Below are 20,000 nucleotides of genomic sequence, written 5' to 3'. Positions count from 1 at the left end.
AATTTGAATGCCCCAGAATATTATAAAATATGTATGAAATATAAAGGTAATACGTAAAATACAACGACAGGGATTAGTTTTTAAAATGCTGTATTTAAGATAACAAAAATGTCTGTTATTAACATTAGATTGATATATAGACATGATGTATTTTATAAATTAATGTAAGAATTAAATAATAAAAATAATGAATTATTAACTATTAAACTAATACACAAACAACGTTAAATAATTTTGTAATGTATTTTTCCTCAACTAATAATTGTCTCCATCATATTCGTTACCTTCGTAACTTCCTCCTATTAAACCACCACCACCACAGCCATCTTCGTCATCATCATCATCATCATCATCCTCCTCCTCCTCCTCCTCCTCCTCATCATCATCATCATCATCATCATCATCATCATCACCACCACCACCACCACAATCACTGCCACCTCCACTAGCGCCACCTTCACCTTCAAATTCGGCTACACCCCACGGGCAAACATGATACAAAATTAACAATGCCAGTATCATGGTGTCATAACATAACAGGATTCCACGAAATATATTCCTGTACAGATTTACATAAGCCATGTCCTAACTACACGGATTTACAGTTTCAAGTACTATCAAAACAACGATTGTAGGTTTTAAATTCAAATTTAAAATCACCAACAATATGGTTAATGAGCATAGAAGTAGGAGTACACACTTTTTGGCCAGAAGCGAAATGTTTATGTTAATAAATACAATAAAAGCGTGCGACTAAACTTTTATGAACATTCCGATACGAATGCGAATGTTACACAAGACCATATCGCCGAACATAGAAAAACAACCAAAGAAAAAAAAATAAACAACTTGGAATTTATCATTTCTTAATTGTTTTTCTTTGTTCGGCGATGTAGTCTTGTGGTGTAACATTCGCGTTCGTATCGGTCCAGGGTTCAAGTCTCGTTTTGAGAGGCGAATAGTTGAGTCCTTGGAAAAGGCTCTTTACTCACGTTCTCTCATCGTACTCAGGTGTAAAATGAGTATATGGCCATTAAAGCATTATCCTTGGCGGAAAAAAATTGTAATATTATTGCATAACATGCGTCATATCTTGTCCTACATGTTAAACGTGGCTACTGGGTGCGGACTCCTTGTAAAGCACTTTGAGTACGTTTTGTGGATATTGATCTATAAAAAGTGTTAAAGCTTTAAATTTTAATTCAAAACAAGCCTATATACATTACTGTTAATTTTGGATGTTTTATTCTTTTTTTTTTAAAAAAAAATAAAGAAGGAGTGGTTCATGTATATTTTTTTTACTTGGTTAACAACCCTGTTCATTAAGGTATACAGCCATTTGTCGCTGTTGTATAGAGGAAAGATCTTGGACTCAAAACAGGAACTAAATTACGTCCAAGGGTTTGAGTCCGCGTTGAGAAGTCTCATCGTGTATGCGCTTAAGAAAGGAATTTAATATTTCTCCTTGTCTGCTGGAGATGAATGATTGTTACTGAATTTTCAGTGGCCAAAAAACAGCAGGGGGGTTTGTCCAAAAATTGTATTAGCTCCAAACAGACTACATGTCTCGTTACCATCGGAGATGAAATTTTAAGTGTTTACATTGTGCTTAAAATAAATAAGGATTAGTCGTTTAATGCATTGCATTTAGTCAAATACTTGTACATCTTACGGACCTGCCATGTACTACAAAAATGTCATAGTATTACGATTTTTTTGTCTCCAGCGAAAAAATTGTACATGCGTCGTTGGTTCAATACATCATGTTGAAAAGGAAAGTTTGATTGAGAGCCTATAATATCTAAGAATTTGAAGTATTATTTGATCATGCTGGGCACTTTATTTATTTATTTATAAAGTTATTCGTGGTGTCGTTTCTTTATTTTTCTCATGAAAACCACGAATTTTTCAATTTCCAAAGTCACTAGCTCTGTATAGTTTAATAAATTAGTGACAAATTGATTTTATATGACATACCTGAAGCAAACTGTTTCATAGAGTCACAATGGCCACAAACGTTGTTATGTCCGAGTTACACTACAGGGTAGAATTGAACGTTTTACAATCCCTTGCATTTATTGTCCAAGATCAGAAATTATAAACAAAGGGGTAAAAGTATGTTCGTGGGTGTGTCTGGAAAAAAAAAAGATTGGGGGGGGGGGGGGGGGGGGGGGGGGGGGGGGGGGGGAGGGGGGGGGGTATGTTTGAGTAAACCAGCTGATGAAAAATGAATCTAATGTTCAAATAATCAGATATTCTTGACCTTTTATTTTTTAAGCTCAAAAAGAATTTCTATTCTTTCCTCTTAATAACACAAAAATGTCGATACAAGTCGCATATTTCTGGCTATAGATGTATTCTTCAACAACCGTTCTAACATAATACCGTTTTCAATTGACGGGTCACACATTTCTTATAAAATTACGATAGAGACATAACAAGGAATAAATGATAAGGTTCAAAGGGTTTTTAGTTTTGTCTCACTGCGATAATGCATTAAAATAATTATATATATATTATCAATAATTATATTATGCACATTGACATTATCTTTTTTTAAATCCATTATTTTCTTACAATTATTGTTTTACTGATGTATTACCAATGCACCCATGAACATGATATCTCATGTGTGCAATAATTGTATACTATACCCTACGGCTTGTTTGTCGTAAGAAGTAAAGTATACAAAAGTTACGTATATTTTTATCATAGAACCATTCTTGTATGGAAAACCACAGAGGCGTAATGAGCTGATTCTTGTTGTAACTCGTCTATGTCCGACATAATGGTGTCCCTGATAATATAATACATATATCACAATGCGTAATAAACAGTTTACACTGTACAACTAACGTCCCTTAAACAGTGGGAGGTGCCGCCATAACGGTAATTGAGTTACAACTGACCCAGAAAGCTAATAATTATTGAAATCACATGACCCCTAACGGCAATTATGATCATGTGACCCTTAACGGTAGTTGAATATTATATCTTTTGATCCAAGCCCGTTATTGATAACGTTAACAGTCCTGTAGCAACGCTTGCCGTGCCTGGGAATACGTCGGCGATTCGGGTAAACACAAAATTTGTGATCCATCGTCCCTAAACGGTATAATGTCATTGTGCAAAGGACACTTAAAATTGATTGTAAAGCTCTTTTAACAAAATTCAAGATAAAATTAATGCCCCCGTGTGAAAACTTGATCTCTTTGAGCTTTTGTATAGCGCAATATACATTTAATGTGCTCAAAGCGTTTACAAGGGATTCATAGCCAACAGCAACATTTTACGACGAGACATGTGGGACGAGACATAACGCCTGCTAGATGATATTACAGGTTTTTCTTCTTTGGACGTAGACCACGCTGTTTTCGGCCAGGTACTCATTTTACGCCTGAGTTACGGTGAGAGAATGTGAGTAAAGAGTCTTCTCCAAGGACTGAATTATGCGCCGCTTAGAGAACCTTCCGATACGAAGGCGAGTGTCAAAACACAAGACCAAATTGTAGCAGCTGTACAAAAAAAAAAGTTTCATAATTCTTATCGTTTTGACTTAAGAACTCAATTTTCTTCATCTAATCCATCCCGACATGATACCTGATTGACACTTTGGGTCACAAATTTACAGGCATACAATCTATCTGAATAACAAGAGATGTCGTTTTGTTCCGCTACACAACGTTTCCATTCAAACAAATCATGGCGTTCCGTTATTCCTTTTGTAAGAGATAACGGCGACTAGCGGTATATTCTGAATGCGTCCATACTTGACAGGTTTAAAAGACAAGGTTTGACTCGACAAAATTATAATAAGATTGCTTTTGCATCACAATCAGGACGAGGTCACGTGAACAAGCTTGGATGTTTTGGCAGTATGATAAAATCTATAATAATATGAAACAAACGGTATCTTATCTTTTCAGATTATCGCAAGATATAGTTTAAAAAAAAAAAGAAAGAAAAAAAAACAAGTCGTCCTTCAGAGCCCATTGGGCCAATGGAACAATGATAATAATTGCTTTATATCCTTTGTGTGTCTATCACAGATTCTCTCAATCCGATATACTGCCGTACCTACTCCTGAAAAAAAAAAACACGTATTATAATTGTTTCTCAGAAAAGTCGTCATTCAAATATCGATCGATTAAAAAGGATCGATATTTAAGGGACGAGTTTTCTGGCCAAAATTTTGAATACGGTACGGGTTTTTTTTTTTCGTCTTTTCAGAATATGGCAGCATGACAAACATAGTTTGTCAAAAGATCTGTGTGTCTATGTGGTCTTGTTGTATGACACTCGCTTTCGGATACGAAGGTCCTGGGTTCGAGCCTCGCTCGGCGCATAGTTGAGTTCTGGGAGAAAGCTCTTTACTCACATCCTCTCAACGTACTCAGGTGTAAAATGAATGCCTGGCCGTTAATAGCGTTGTCTCTGTCCGAAAAAATTGTAATATCGCCTAACAGGCGTCATGTCCCGTCCTAGATGTTACATGTTGCCGTTGGCCTTGTAAAGCGCTTTGAGCACGTTTAGTGGATATTGCCCTATATAAAAGCTCAATTATTTTTATTATTATTAAAGTGTGTATGACTCAATGTCAGAGAAAACAGGGAGAATAATACAAGAGATAAAGCAACCCATTGCACTTTCTTATATTTTTCTTTCTGCTCTGTCTGGTACCGTTTCATACACACATTTTCAGATCTTTATTTTACAAAAGTGCTTGCACCCTAATTTGTCACTTTGATAGTTTTTCACTCATTTTAACCCAGGAAAACATCGTCTCAACGATTCAAGATGGAAGTCGGTCATATTTTTTTGTGAGCCATGCGCGCTAAAAATCTGTATCAACTCACAAAGTAATCACATCAACTGAATGAAACGACAAAACTTCTTTGATTCTGGTGTCATCTCCACTTCATCTTCATAATGCTGTAATCGAATTTGAGATCACCGAGGACGATACTCCGGTTATTAATAATAAAGATGAACAAGTGGAAAACCCGACACCCTCTCAAAGAGGGGCAAACTGTCTCGAGTACAGTAACTCGATACAAGTAATTTTCCCAGCCATGACAAGACAAATTACCCATAAAGATCGAAGTCAATGTGATGTATCGAATATGGGCCGTATCTAATATCGTGTACAAATTAGAGATTCTCTTTCGTAATAACTTGCCCCGTACTTTTGTAGTAGATCTTAACAAAACTAATGTCTTTGTTTTCCGATTAAAAAAAATAAATATATCTAACAGATTTCTTTTCTCAGATCCAATTAAGATTCATGCAAGTAGTACTCTATTGTGCAGTGACAAAACACATTTTTCATATTAACCAGAAAGTATTTATACATCAAATATCAGAAGAAGAATAAAAGGAGGAGGAGGAGGAGGAGGAGGAGGAGGAGGAAGAAGAAGAAGAAGAAGAAGAAGAAGAAGAAGAAGAAGAAGAAGAAGAAGAAGAAGAAGAAGAAGAAGAAGAAGAAGAAGATGAAGATGAAGATGAAGAAGAAGAAGATGAAGGAGAAGAAGAATTTCAGCTTTAAGACTTTTTGACAAGTTTAAATTCATTATTCTTTCTTCGACAATTTACATGAACATTCTGAAATTTCATTCTGATCAATTAGCATCCTTCACTAATAATTAATAATTAATTACGCAGATAGTTCTCAACGATAGTTTAAGGGTGGTGGTGGTGGGGGCGGGGGTGGCCATTAAATACAGAAAAATGAGCTGTTTTGTTAGTATACTCTGACAGGAGTGGTTGAGTTGAGTGATTGGAATTTCGATACGGGAGCTATCAATTGAGTTCCATTTCAAAATAAAAATAGTGTCGACTGTTCTGGGCAGAAATAATAAGACGTGAAATCCTTTTCTTTGAAAATAACAGTGATGACAACAACAACATCTTTGCTGGTGGTGTCAAAATACAACACAGAACTCTAATTAATTTTCTTTTCTTCGACGCTTTACACCACAGTCCTGAAGTTTTTTTTTCTGATTAATTATTTTTTCTACATTAAAGAGACATATAGAAAGTAAATGGAAAACTTTTACAAAAGTAAATTCTATGTTAACAGTTTATAGTTTTGACAGCTACATCAAAAGATGGAATCAAATGTCAAAACCCATTTACTCCATTCTTTAAAAAAAATATTGGATTTCAAATTCCTTCTTTCAGTAATACGTACATTTCTTTCATCCGCTTACATTTTAAAACTAGTTTTGAATGCAAAAGACAAAGTCGACCAGACTCTCTGACACATGCGTATCACCACCCGTCACACCAAAGATGTCTGCTTAATGTTGGCCCAGATTCCAGAGAATGCCAACGAACTTCTTACTTGATTTGTTCAGTCCATCATTCAACAAAACTCAAAATGGAGGCAATGCTGATCGAAGAATGGAATAACACCTACTCAAGAAACCGACTATGAGGTCTAGTAGGTCTCGCCTTCGGATCGGAAGATTCACTGTTCGAGTCCCGCTCTGAGCGGCGATTAGTTGAGTCTTTGGAAAAGTCTCTTTACTAACATTCTCTCACCTTACTGAGGTGCAAAAGGAGTATCTGGCCGTCAACAGCGTTGTATCAGTCCGACAAAACAAATGTAATACCGCATAACAGGCGTCATCGTCAAGGGTTTGGCTGTCATTGTTATTTATCCAGTCAGTGACCACGCTCAACGTCGCTGTATCACTGTATCGCTGAGTCACAATTTCCACACTTTACATTGTCTTTAAACACTATATTATTTTCTCCAGGTGTATAAATATATATTCCAATTCAGAAACAATTACATAACTTATTTGGATGTCTGCGGCAGTTCCTCTTGTATATGTCATGCCATACAATAGTTAAGGCAATAGACTGCAACATAAAAAGCGTGATTGACCTTTAGTGAAACAAAATTTAAATTCCACGTTGTGAGTATTGCTGCCTGTTTTAGCACAGCTCAATACATGTTTCTAAAAGTATTCGTAAATATGTCTCATTCATTCATTCGCAATCTATTGTTTTGGGTTTTTTTTCAGATATCATCCTGTTTCTAAAACAAATCATTTTCTGAAATGCTTATAAATATTTAAGTATTTATTGATTTTGGATAAAGAGGATATAATTCTTTTATTTGTGGAATGATAATTCAGATCATTACGTAACCACCCCTTCAACATTCCTCCCTCCCCCCCCCTCCCAAACATGCATACATATTTATCATACATCAATACATAATATATCATATCCATTTTCTAGGTATAGTCTACTTATATGCATTAGTCTTAATCAAATTGTGGATTCTAAGGGAATATAAATCAAAAATATTTTATTTTCATAGCAAAGTAATTTGAAACAAAACTAACTTGAAAAGTGTGTGTGTGTGTGTGTGTGTGTGTGTGTGTGTGTGTGTGGGTGGGTGGGTGGGGGGAGGGGAGTATTCATTTCTGATCTCTTTGTCCCACAAGTTGTGATTGGGTAGGAAGGTCTGTTCTGTCTTGCGTCCTATCTAAAGGATAACAAGCAAGTTACAAAAAGAAAACGAGAAAGACAAAATAAAAGCAAAACAGAACAAAAGAAAAAGATCGATTAAAAACAAACAAACCAAAAAAAACAACACAAAAACAACAACAGCAGCAACAACAACAACAAAAGAATAATAATCTCCGCCTTCATGTGCCTAATGGCCTTAAATACTTATTTTTATGTATTACATTCATATGATTGACGAAAACAATCGTGCCAAATATGAGATAGACGTGGGTAGAATTAGATTACCATCTCCCCGTCCAATCCCAATTCATATCATCAGTGTACCCCACCGTCTGAAAACGGTAGATGTTATGCCGGGACGAATAGGATATCTAAAAGTGAATTTCGAGTTAAAAGAATAAGAAATAGGAACGCTGAGTTGCATGGTTGCAATGTAAGAAGTTATCTTTATTCTTCACCATGACAAATGTAAATGTTGTTGCTCGAAGCTCGAAGAAATATATATCAATGTGAATTTGAATGTAAGCTTCCATTTAATATACGAAAACAGATAAAATGGACGTTTCGGGTTTCCCTTTTATCAACAAAACAGGATGAATGAAAACTGCAGACGAATGAGATAATGTGGTTAACAACGCCACTACCATATGATCTCATTCGTCTGTAGTGTTTCATTCATCCTGTTTTGTTGCTAAATGGGAATCCAGAAACGTCACTTTTATATATTTTCGTATAGTAAATTGAAGCTTACATTCAATTTCCCATTGTTATTTATTTACACTATGACAAAAAGAAATTATCCCAAAGTTTTCTTTTTTTTTTAAACTAAACGTTCTATTTCCAGTACTTAGCCTACCTCTACACAATACCGCTTTGAGACGAGGGCTCACAATTATCAATAATTTTAGCCTGCTCAAGTCAGCATATTTTTGTGTTTTAAATAATGTGGATTTTATATTTTATAACAGGAGGACACATTCGTAGCCAAGTCAAACATATCGTAACTCGTCCATGTCAAAACAAGATCATACAACAAACGTTCCCATGTTTGCGTCTCTTCATCTTGTTTTTTTTTCTCCTCCCCATAATAATTTATTAGAATATTTATTATTTTGAATAATTTCACGAGGCCAAGCGCTAACGATTCTTTCATCAAATAAATAACAAGCGATATTCGTCACGCTTCGTTGCATCATTGCTTCTCGAGTTGAATATTATATTTTGAGATGAACGTACAAGTTTGTATCAACCTGACACTTGATCTTGTAGCCCCGTGATTTATAAAGTGTATTCTTTTAGCTGATTTGACATAATAAAACGTGAAACAGTATCAAGGTGAGAGAAAACAATGAAATTCATCAAATAATTTTGAAACAAAAACCCTACCCAAAACAGTGTTTGATGTCGTTTTTAATTATCAGTTCAAGTGCCTCATTAACATATTATTTTTTTCTGTTCCAGTTCAGTTAATTTTTACCGCGAAGAAGTACCCAACGTTTCACGATTCATTTGCTATTTTGTTCTTTTGTCTATAGATTCGTTCGATTTATCTAGTCATTCATTTATCGATCACTGGTTCATCTTCCCAATAATCAAAGCATTTACATTAGACTTACTACCCTCGCCCAATTTATAAACCCATACAGAAATACTCGTAACAGCACAGACTAGATATTGTCACAAAAATAATATAACATAGGTTCACATATAATATTATACAATAGACAAATACCGAAGTATACACCTGTACAGGTCTGATATCCAAAAGCAAAAAATGGGCCTCGTTTAACATTGTTGTGATGGACAATATTTTTCGTCATTTTTAAAGATTTCCATTACAACAATGAGCCCATAATAAATTGGATTATCAGACCTACAAATAAGTGCTCGTTGACAAATACACAAACACAATCAAGTAAGCTGCTACGAAATACGGAGTCCATATTATTCTCCCTTAAAAAACATATTAATTCTTTTTTGGGGGTTATAAACTCATCCTTCAAATATCCTGTTAGAAACTCTAAAAGCTTTGACTTCCTTGAAGACCTAGGTTTGGGAGATTTTAACAGGATGAAGTCCATTTCTAATATTTAGTGCGGCTATGCGGTCTTGTGGTATGACACTCGCTTTCGGATCGGAAGGTCCTTGGCTCGAGCCTCGTCGGCGCAAGTTGAGTCCTTGGAGAAAGCTCTTTACTCACATTTCTCTACCGTACTCAGGTGTAAAATGAGTACCTGGTCGTTGAAAGCGTGGTCTCTGTCCGAAAATATTTTGTAACATCGCCTACAGGCGTCATGTCCGTCTAAATTTAATTTGCTGTTGGTCCAGGACCTCTGTAAAGCGCGTTGAGTCATTTTATGGATATTGCGCTATTAAAAGCTCAATAAGATTATCGTCATATTTAGACAGATTTCTGGTCAAAACTTTAAAAAATCTTTTTTTTTTAAGATTACCTCTTAAAAACTCTATAGTAGAGCAAAAGAGTCTTGAACCAGATATTGTCGACTTTTTTCTTTAACAAGGGAACAAGACCTTTCAGACTAGAGAAGAGCTCTCTGTTGAAAATTACTGTCTTGTCCAAAGGACAGAGAGTAATTATACGCTCATCATTGCAGAAATGTGATTAACTCAAGACTACATGAGTCTAATGAAATAATTTTCCTTTCTTTCTTTACACAACACATAATTTTGTTTATTATGGAATTTATCCTCGACGAAAGGTAAGATTCTCCATAACAGACGGGCAGCTAGCGGACGGGCAATAAGAAACAAAAGCAAGATATTTAAAAATGAAATGTTAACTTCTTACTCCTGACCTGAAGATACGGTTTCTATCTTTTCACTCCTTTAAAAAAGTTTTTTAAAGTATATAAAGAAAGAAGGAAAGTGGGAATGGGGGCGGGAGTCTTCCATTGGAAAAGTCCCCTCAATTAAAAATCTGATTGAGAAGAACGGCGAGGGATATGTCTACTCATTAGGATTGGAATCCCGCAGTCATTTAGTTAAACCAACAATAGTTTAAAGTATTTAAATTTGTCCATCGTGCCAGCCAGATTGGTTTTAAGTAATAATCAACGAATGTTCACACATACACACACATATACACACATATTATATATATATTATATTATATATATATTATATGTGTGTGTGTGTGTGTGTATGTGTATGTGTGTGTGTTGATACACATGTATACTCGAACAAAATCTAAGTCGATTTTATAAAATCCTGTTTAGAGATAACATCTTGTTCCCTAAAATGTTCGTCTCAAAAATTTTTATTCAAAGGCGCGCGCGCACACACACATACACACATACGCGCGCGCACACACATAGACACAAAATCAAACACACCTTAGTCATGGCAAATGCGCACACATTTATAACTTCTTGTATTCACGAAATTTCAGATTGTCATTTTTTTGTGTCTGAAGATCGCACTTAACTTAACCATAGTTGAAAGATCTAAAGATACAAAATATAATAACATGAAGAAGGTCCATTGATCGATCTATGATTGTGGAAATCAGCCATTGTCTTCCCAATCAACCGACATTATCTGTCCTGTTGTATCACTTGGCACCAAGTCAAAACGGCTACTATTATCTTGTCACAATGCATTTAAATGCCATCAAACCCCCTGATTGATCTGCAGTGATTGGAGGATCGTGACAACCCAACCATGCGTGCCAAAAAGATTATTATTATTATTATTATTATTATTATTATTATTATTATTATTGTTATTATTATACTTACAGTCCATATTGTATTCCATTATTTACGATTTGAGGTAATGATCGGGTCCGATTTAAATTAAAAAAAAAAAAAAAAAGATTTGTTAGAATCTTATGTCGATCTTTCAACAACAACAAACCTTGGTTTCTAATACAAAATAATAACTATTTTAAAAGGGTATAATCGCTCATGGCCGATGTTTACAATTTAGCAAAGAGAAATGAAGTGTCTGCGTTCTCGCAGGCTACGCATGTGATATAAATGTAACCCATCTCCTCTGTCCAGTATTGTGTCCGGATGAACCAGATGACAAAATGTAAAATAAAAATTGAATCAATCAGGAATATGACATCTTAATTTTTCCCCCTTTCAGGAGTTAACACTGTGACAAAATAAAGAGCAAGCACTGGTGTAAGATACAGATTCGAAAAAGTGTGTATGAAATAGTGCGAAACAAAGCAATGAAGAAACATACAAGAAAAAAAAAAAACAGGTGATTACCTGTCGAGGCAGCCTGATATTTAGGGATGTTTTTTTCTTCTATAATCTTTTCCTTGCTTTATCATCATGATCATCAACACCACATATTTTCATCATCATCATCATCATCATCATCATCATCATCATCATCATCATCATCATCATCATCATCATCATTATTATTATTAATATTATTATTATCTTTATCATCACGGGAACAACCGTTTATTATCGTACCAAATGAAGATAATCTCAACGGACCGTGTAAAATAACATGTCCTGCCTCTACTTGATTCATGTTAGATGTTACTTTCACGTTCTTCTTATAAAAAACACACCCTTGTCTCTCTTATCCATATTATTTGATCCAATCACAACGGGTGATAAAGGAGTAATGGCATCATTGCACTGAAAACTTCCAAGATAATTATTGATTCATGATGATGCCCCCGTTTCTATTCTTTTTTGCTGCTACTATCTACTTGTTGCTGTGATCATGTTGATAATAGTTGTGACGATACTTGTAACAATAAGCCTGTAAAGAGTTAGATAATAAACAGGACGTTAGAATGATGTTGTTTAATTGACTTAATTACTTTGTCTGTCGCTGTCGCTTATAATTAAACAGCCGATTAAAATCTTCAATGTTCATGCATGATTTATTTGTTCAGTGGAACAAACATCCTATTTATTGTTGAAACATTGGAACGGTCCTATCAGAAAACGTGTCTTTGATTTGTATCGAGTGCTTAACCAGTTATTACCTGCCGTACTCTGAAATGACACGCACAATTTGGTCAGAAAATCGTCCTTCGAATATTGATCGATTTAAATGACCCTAATCTTGGCAAAAAACTCTCAAACTTGGGACCTCGCCACTTTTTAAATGCGTGTCTTTTCAGAGTACGGTTAAGAATGCAGTGCAGTAAACTGGTTAATGACGTTTGTTTATCTTAAAAATATGCAACAACTGAAATCAAAGAAAAATGCTTCGATTGGAGGAATATCACAGCAAATGATGTGACATGTGCCATGAAAATATGTATTTTATAGGTAGATAGAGGAGGATTTACGTAAAGGTTAAAAATGGCAGGAAAAGTATGTACACGTGTACTTTTCGCGAACCTTCTCCTCTTCCTCATGCTCCTGTATACTTCATTCCATTATTAGCTGTTATAATGTGGTCTTGTGGTATGACACTTGCCTTCGGATTGGAAGATCCCGGGTTCAAGTCCCGATCTGAGGGGCGCAGAGTTGAGTCCTTTAAAAAAGCTCTATACTCACATTCTCTCGTCGTAATCAGGTGTAAATGGGTACCTGGCCGTTAACAGCCTTGTCTCTGTTGGATTTTTAAAAATATAATACCGCCTAACAGGCGTCACTTCTCGTCCTACGTGTTAGGTTTTACTATTGGCTAGACTAAGGGATCTCATGTAGAGCGCTTTATGCACGTTTAGTGGATAGTGCTTTATATCTTCTTCTTCTTCTTCGTTCCCGTCACGTCACATGGTCAGTCCGGTCTGGTGAATGAAGCCCACAGTGGTCCTGAGGTCGTCCTCACTGCCGTACAGCTTCTTTGAGTATGGGGTTGGGTCAGGCCAGAAGTTCCTTCTCAATTGGTTGTACTTTGGACATTCCATTAGGACATGATGTCCATTTTCATTTTCAAGTCCGCAGTCACATTGTCCATAGGCACCTGCTTTATATAAATACTGAGGTTTATTTTTCATTTCTCCCCCTACTCCTACTTCTCCTCTTCCTCCCATTTACCTGCTCAATTCATTCTGCGTCTGTTTTGTTTTCCACAATTCTTGCTTACATCGATCGACCGAATTATCACTCTCTTTGCACAGCATATAAAAGAAACAACTTTGATTTATTAATGACACCACTATTTACAATAGTTTTATATGCATATATTTGAGCATTTATTACCCTGTACAAGTTTTGATGATAACAACATTAAACCGCGTTGTATTTTTTTTTTCGCATGAAAAAAATCTGCAATATTAAAGTAGGACCTCATAATAATTTGAAAAAGGAGTGGTGAACTATAAATTTGTATCTTATTTAAACTTATGACATTAATAAGTTAACTGCAGTCCTCTGGAAAGACAAGTATCTTTTGAAATGTGGTCAGAAAACTGGCCCTTCAAATTTCAATTGAATCAAATGACCCTCGTCTTTGAAAACAAAACAAAACAAAGAAACCCCCTAAAACCGGCCACCTCGCGCAGTCCCAGGTTTGAGAGTTTTTGCCAAGATGCGGATAATTTAAATTGATCGAAATTTGAAGTACGAGTTTTCTGGCCAAATTTTTGAATACGTGTTTTTCCAGGATACGGCAGTTAACCGATTAAATATAGGCGCACTCGAAGGCCGCGCCTTTTTGCCTGTTCATCCATCTCTTCATAACCGTTGTACGTTTTGGTTCAATGCCTGCGACAGGTCCATATACCACCCATTATTCCATTTACACCTAAAGAGTCCCTTTCTACCCCTGCAACAAAACGCATATAACACTCCCATACATTTTCCTATCACCATTCACACCTTCAGCCATTACAACCAACACCAACCCATTTGTACAATGTCCTCAATGCCAAATACCATTTTTTATTGCTGCCCTATAAAAAGTGACTTCTCTCCACTTATTCCACCCCACTGAGTTGTAAAACAAATTCATCCTAAGTCTACTGTAAAGAAAGAATGGGATTGAGTGAGCGTGGAACACGATCAAATTCGACGGGTAGGAGAGTTTGAGTCCGAAACATTAGGTTGAATCAACCGATGTTCTTTTATGACAGATTTCGCCACAAAGATCAAAGGTCAGGCTACAGATGTCTGGAATAATTAAAAGACAGGAAGGGTGTGACTCAGAGAGAAACGTTGCGCAATATGGCGAAAGTTGAAAGACGTATTATGCTTTGAGCCAAATCTACCAAATTGCAAAGAAATAAAGAGAATGTTGTACTACGCAAAATGGGGTAACATTTGAAAGGTGGATGAAATATTATCGTGTTGATGTTATAAAATCTATTGGATATTGATAGTTGAGACATTGGTCAAGTCGGTTTGCTAACCTGGGACATCTAGCGGCCGATTTTCTTCTTGTGACCAACTGTCTCAAAATGGCACCATTGTGTCGGAGTGACATAGAGGCAAAAACTTTAATTAATAGTAAAAATAAAATATAAGACTTTAGTATAATTAAGTGTGGAAACCTAAAGTATCGAATTTCTAATAATTTTTACTTAAAGTTCAATTTTTAGCATTCGCTTCATCCGAACATAATACACAGATTGAGAAGATTGGTCACAATTAAGAATCGTGTTTTATTAACATTTAACCTCAAAAGCACATGGAGATTTACTTCTTCATTCACACCCTAGGCAACAGTAATAGACAATAATATTAGAGGTTTCTGTTCCCATCCTTTCTTCTTCATCTTCTTGTTGTTGTTGTTGTTGTTGTTGTTGTTGTTGTTGTTCTTCTTCTTCTTCTTCTTTCGCTTCTGCTTCTACTTCTTCTCTCTCTCCATATATATATATATATATATATATATATATATATATATATATATATATATATATATATATTTCTCCCTCCAGTATCTAAATCTCTAAACATAGACAAGAAACTAAAACTAGAATATATTGTTAACATGAAATAGTAGAGAAGGGTGCTCCACTACACTGATTGTTGACATGAATGGTACTTTCGAAACTGAATTTGAAAAACATTTTTCTTTGTGTTGTTTAGGGATTGAGGCGGTTCAAGGTAATTTCATCTTCAGTAAATAGGACGATGAAGGGACAACTTAAAAAATAAAAGGCTTAAACTTATAAATATACAGGAAAAAAAGTCATATAAAAGGGACGTTTATGAACATGAAACTAAGTAGATTTCGAGATCAGTTTATCTCATTATCATATTTATACTAAAGAAGCACCAAAAAATAAATAAATAAAATAAAATAAGAAAGAAAGACAGCAACCAAAAAAGAAAAAAATAAATAATTAAAAAGCAAACAAATAATTTCCGAATGGCGAAAAAAATGATTCGAGAAAACTGAACATCGCAGAGTAGATTACGAAACTCATTACCTCTATTCTCTTTATTATCAAGTTCAAAGGAATTTCAATCATGTTTTTACGACACAACAACAACAACAACAACAACAACAACAACAACAACAACAACAACAACAACAACAACAATAACAGCATTAACAACAACAACAACACCAAGAACAACGACAAAAAGTTTCCGTCCTCTAACGCCAGCGAGTTCAAATCTACCCCTATTTTGTTTAAGTGCCTCTAACATCTCAGTTTAACGGGTCTCAACCCCAGCACACAAAGGGGCGTCAGCCTTGTTGGTTTCCATTAGGAGCTCAATTAATCTTCGACTAAAATGATTCGTTTAAGACCCCTAAAACAATTGTCAAAGACTAAATTTCTCAGTCAGATCCTGTCCCCAGAGATTTCAGAACCTGTCTCAGTGTCCAGAAAATTAATTGTCGAGAACAAGCCATAAAGTTGTAAGATGGTCGGTTTGGGAATTCATATTAGATATCATTTCACGTTTATTTGTAATTAAAAAAAAAAAAAAAGAAATGTGTAGTTTGATATCATTTTCATCTGTGAGACTATGAGGTCTTGTGGTATGACACTCGCCTTCGGATCGGGAGGTCCTGGTTTGGAACTATGTTTAACAGCACTTGATTTTTCTGACAAGACGAGATGCTGTCCACCAATGGAGATTTCAGATGCTATCACCACATGACAGATCGCTGTGATATGTGATTTAATAGATGGTTGTAGTGATGTTGTATGTATTGTTGTGCGGCTATGTGGTCTAGTGATAAGACATTCGCCTTCGGATTGGAAGGTCCTGGGTTCGAATCCCGCTGTGAGCGGCGCATAGTTGAGTTCTTAGAAAGGGCTCTATATTTACTCACATTCTCTCACCGTACTCGGGTGTAAATAATTACCCGGACGTTAACAGAGTTGTCTCTGTCAGAATAAAATGTAATATCGCTTAAAAGGCGTCGTGTCTCGTCCTATATTATATTACCATGTTGATGGGTGGTGACCCCTTGTAATGCACTTTGGACACGCTTAGTGGATATTGATCTATATAAAAGTTCAAGCTCTTTTTTTTTTTTTTTTAGATTGCTCGCATGCGTATATGTGTGTATATTTGTTTGCTTGTGTGTATTTGTGTGTGTGTGTGTGTGTGTGTGTGATAGAGAGAGAGAAAGAGAAATAAAGAGAAAGAGAGAGAGAATGAGAGAGAGAGAGAGAGAGAGAGAGAGAGAGAGAGAGAGAGAGAGAGATTGTAAACTTTCGGTGTGGATTACTCTAATTGAGTTTGTGTGGATCAAGAAGAAAAGAAGTTGCTATTGGATTGAGAGGTGCAATGTTGTCATCCCCTTATGCAATCCCAGAGACACTCGATTTATTCATTTTTGTGATAGTCGAGATGCATGAGGTGATGTCAGTGACCTGATATGTGCCATTGAGGACAACTCATGGCGTAACTACACATAGAATGCGCTTGGCTAAGCAGCTCACAACATTGCCATCCGGAAGTATAACGGACCAACACACAAAACTCATGAACTTTTATAGATAGTATGCGCTTGGCTTAGAAGCTCATAACATTGCCATCCGGAAGTATAACGGACCAACACACAAAACGGTGTGTATCCATGAACGTTTATAGTCGGGTTAATACAGTTCAGTGAGCATTACTCATAAACGCGGATGGCAAAAAACAATAACAAAGACCTGAGTGACGTCATCTGCATACTATCTATAGTCTGGATAATACAGTTAAGTGAGAATTACTCATAAACATGGATGGTAAAACACATGAGTGGCATCAACTTCATTCTATCTATAGTAGTTACGTCATGGGATAAACGAAATGTTTCTCTTTACTTCTGCTCAACCCTGTGTTCTATTATCTCACTTGTCTCATCGGGATAAGTGTTGCTGAACTCAATGATGCTAATTGTGCATCACATTCCGAAAAGTGTACGAAACTGTGCCAGTCAAAGAAGAATGAACAATATATTTTTAACAATCATCCTAAAAAGCCAGTCATCCTTGACAGAGGATCAAATTTTTAACTTTCTGATTAAAAGACATGAGCATTTATATAGAGAAATATCCACTAAACGTGTTCAAAGCGCTTTGCCAGGGTCGCCACTCGCCAACAACGCTTAAAACGAAGGATGTGAGATGATGCCTTTCATGCGATAAAACAATTGTTTTCGACAAAGATATAGCTGTTAACGGCCAGGTACATTTTACACTTTAGTGAATAATGTGATTAAAGCGCCTTTTCCAAGGACTCAACTATGTACCGCTCAGAGCGGGACTCGAACCCTGGGTCTTCTAATTCGAAGGCGAGTGTTACAGCACAAGACCACAGGGCTGCACGATTAACGGTCTTTACCCGAATGCTCCATATTCGCACATGTTTCGGTTCATGGGGAAAATTCAGAGACTCCGACTGTTTCACTCAAGAAAGGTACCAGGACTCACCATCGTTATTGGAAAAATGATCAAGGCAGATGAGCACCATCCAATAAGAATTATAATTTGAAACACCAAGTTGTGATTGTTTTGGCAACTTTGGTACAACGACTAAGCTGCAATTCGACCGGTCGTGTGATATGCATTGATGAAGGTGTCAAGAGACCCTGTTACATTTACTTGAACTCGTTCCATTTCAGGCAAATAGCAAATATTAATGAGGACTCAAGTAAAAAAGGATATCCGGCCTTGAATTAAAGAATGCTTAAAATCATAGAATGCTTATAATCTCTCATGTTTGAAAAATAAAAGTATAGAAATAAAAAAAACTGCAATTGTTCCATTTTTGTGTGTTAATCTTATTTAAAACAACAACTACTGGGAAACAAATGAGCAAAATGAAGATGAAGGTGAGGAACAAAAATTGGACATGAAACAAAGCGGAAGAGCGAGGTTATTATCGTGAGAGGAAAAAAAGAGGAAGCGGAAATGAAAACAATTAGGAGCCCTGTTGGAGATGGGATTGTGGGAATAAAGAAGGGTTAATGATGAAGGAGATGGGAGTTTTTGTGGGAGAGAGGTGGTTGAAAGATAGCATGTAAGGAGATCTTACATATGGGATATAGTTTGATCTGGAACAAATGCAACAAACAGCACTCAAAGAAACATCACTTTAATCTAATTTATTTGTTTGCTGGGTAGGTGCAGGAGAGAGAGAGAGAGAGAGAGAGAGAGAGAGAGAGAGAGAGAGAGAGAGAGAGAGAGAGATCTTTACTCAAAACCAGATGCAAATATGATTGAAATGGATTTTATATTCCTTTTAAGTAGAAAATAGACAAATTTAACCCTGGTTGAAATAAAACAAATCAAAATCAAAATAAATACGTACAGCGTCGGGACAAATAGATCGCTAAGACTGGCTTCTTGTCACATTTTTTGAAATCCTCAGCGGTATGGCTATAATTTTCTTAGTAAACATGTTATAACAAAATATCATACTATATGTGTTGGGAATGTCAGAAAGTAGACTGAAACTACATAACGTCTTAATATTTTGTTATATCATATTATCGTCTTATTTTTCTCTCTCTGGCGTATTCATTGTTTACATATCAGGGCCATCCTGGCTACCGTGACACCCCCCCCCCCCCCATGATTAAAAAAAAAATTGATACCAATTATTGAAACTGAACTATTTGTTTGTTTGTGTGTATACTTGCTTTCGTGTGAATGCGTATGCGTCTTTTGCATTTAAGTGTTACCAACGTGCCAACCTGTTACTTGAGGCCTGCTGGAAGCTGATGTTTGGTAAAATAGTAAAATAATAATAAAGACAATTATTAATCTCTAATATTCTGTTACCCACGTTAGCAATAAGGTAAAAATCTGAACAATTGTGTATGAGAGGTGCCAGACAAAACAAGAAAGAAAAATACAAGAAAAAAACCATCCCAAAAAATCAGTTGACCTCGGATGGTTTTTTTCTTCTTCTATTTTTCTTTCTTGCTTTGTCTGGCACTTTTCATACACACTTGTTCAGATTTTTATCTTACACCGCTGCAGGCCTTAATTTCTTAACTTGATATTTTTTCAAATGTAATGATCATCTCAACTCTATGTCAGGCACTTAACACCCACCACTCCAATAGACCATTGGTGTAAATGAGTACCTAGCTGCTGGTAATGACAGAAGAGAGCAGCAGCTACTGTATGAATTGGGGATTTGATGCCATGTAGTCTTTCGGAGACG

The 20,000-nt window shown here is 35.9% G+C and overlaps 1 protein-coding gene across 2 annotated transcripts in view; it reads right to left on the bottom strand.

Moving 5' to 3' along the window:
• The window catches only part of LOC144970922 (protocadherin-1-like), a 262,347-nt gene that overhangs the window by 196,765 nt on the left and 45,582 nt on the right, over positions 1–20,000 (bottom strand). Inside the window, exon 3 of one of the 2 annotated variants that reach the window (XM_078911105.1) lies at positions 1,978–2,133. The exons of the other annotated variant lie outside the window; for it this stretch is intronic. The gene's annotated coding sequence lies outside the window, so the exon portion shown is untranslated. The remainder of the gene's footprint in view (positions 1–1,977; positions 2,134–20,000) is intronic. 2 annotated transcript variants of the gene reach the window in all.

This window comes from Berghia stephanieae, chromosome 4, assembly GCF_034508935.2.
Source record: "Berghia stephanieae isolate SIO BIC M18660-M18661 chromosome 4, UCSD_Bste_1.3, whole genome shotgun sequence".
NCBI classification, from domain to species: Eukaryota; Metazoa; Mollusca; class Gastropoda; order Nudibranchia; family Aeolidiidae; genus Berghia; species Berghia stephanieae.
The sequence above is the reverse complement of the archived record's forward strand: the minus strand, read 5'-3'. Positions and strand labels throughout refer to the sequence as shown.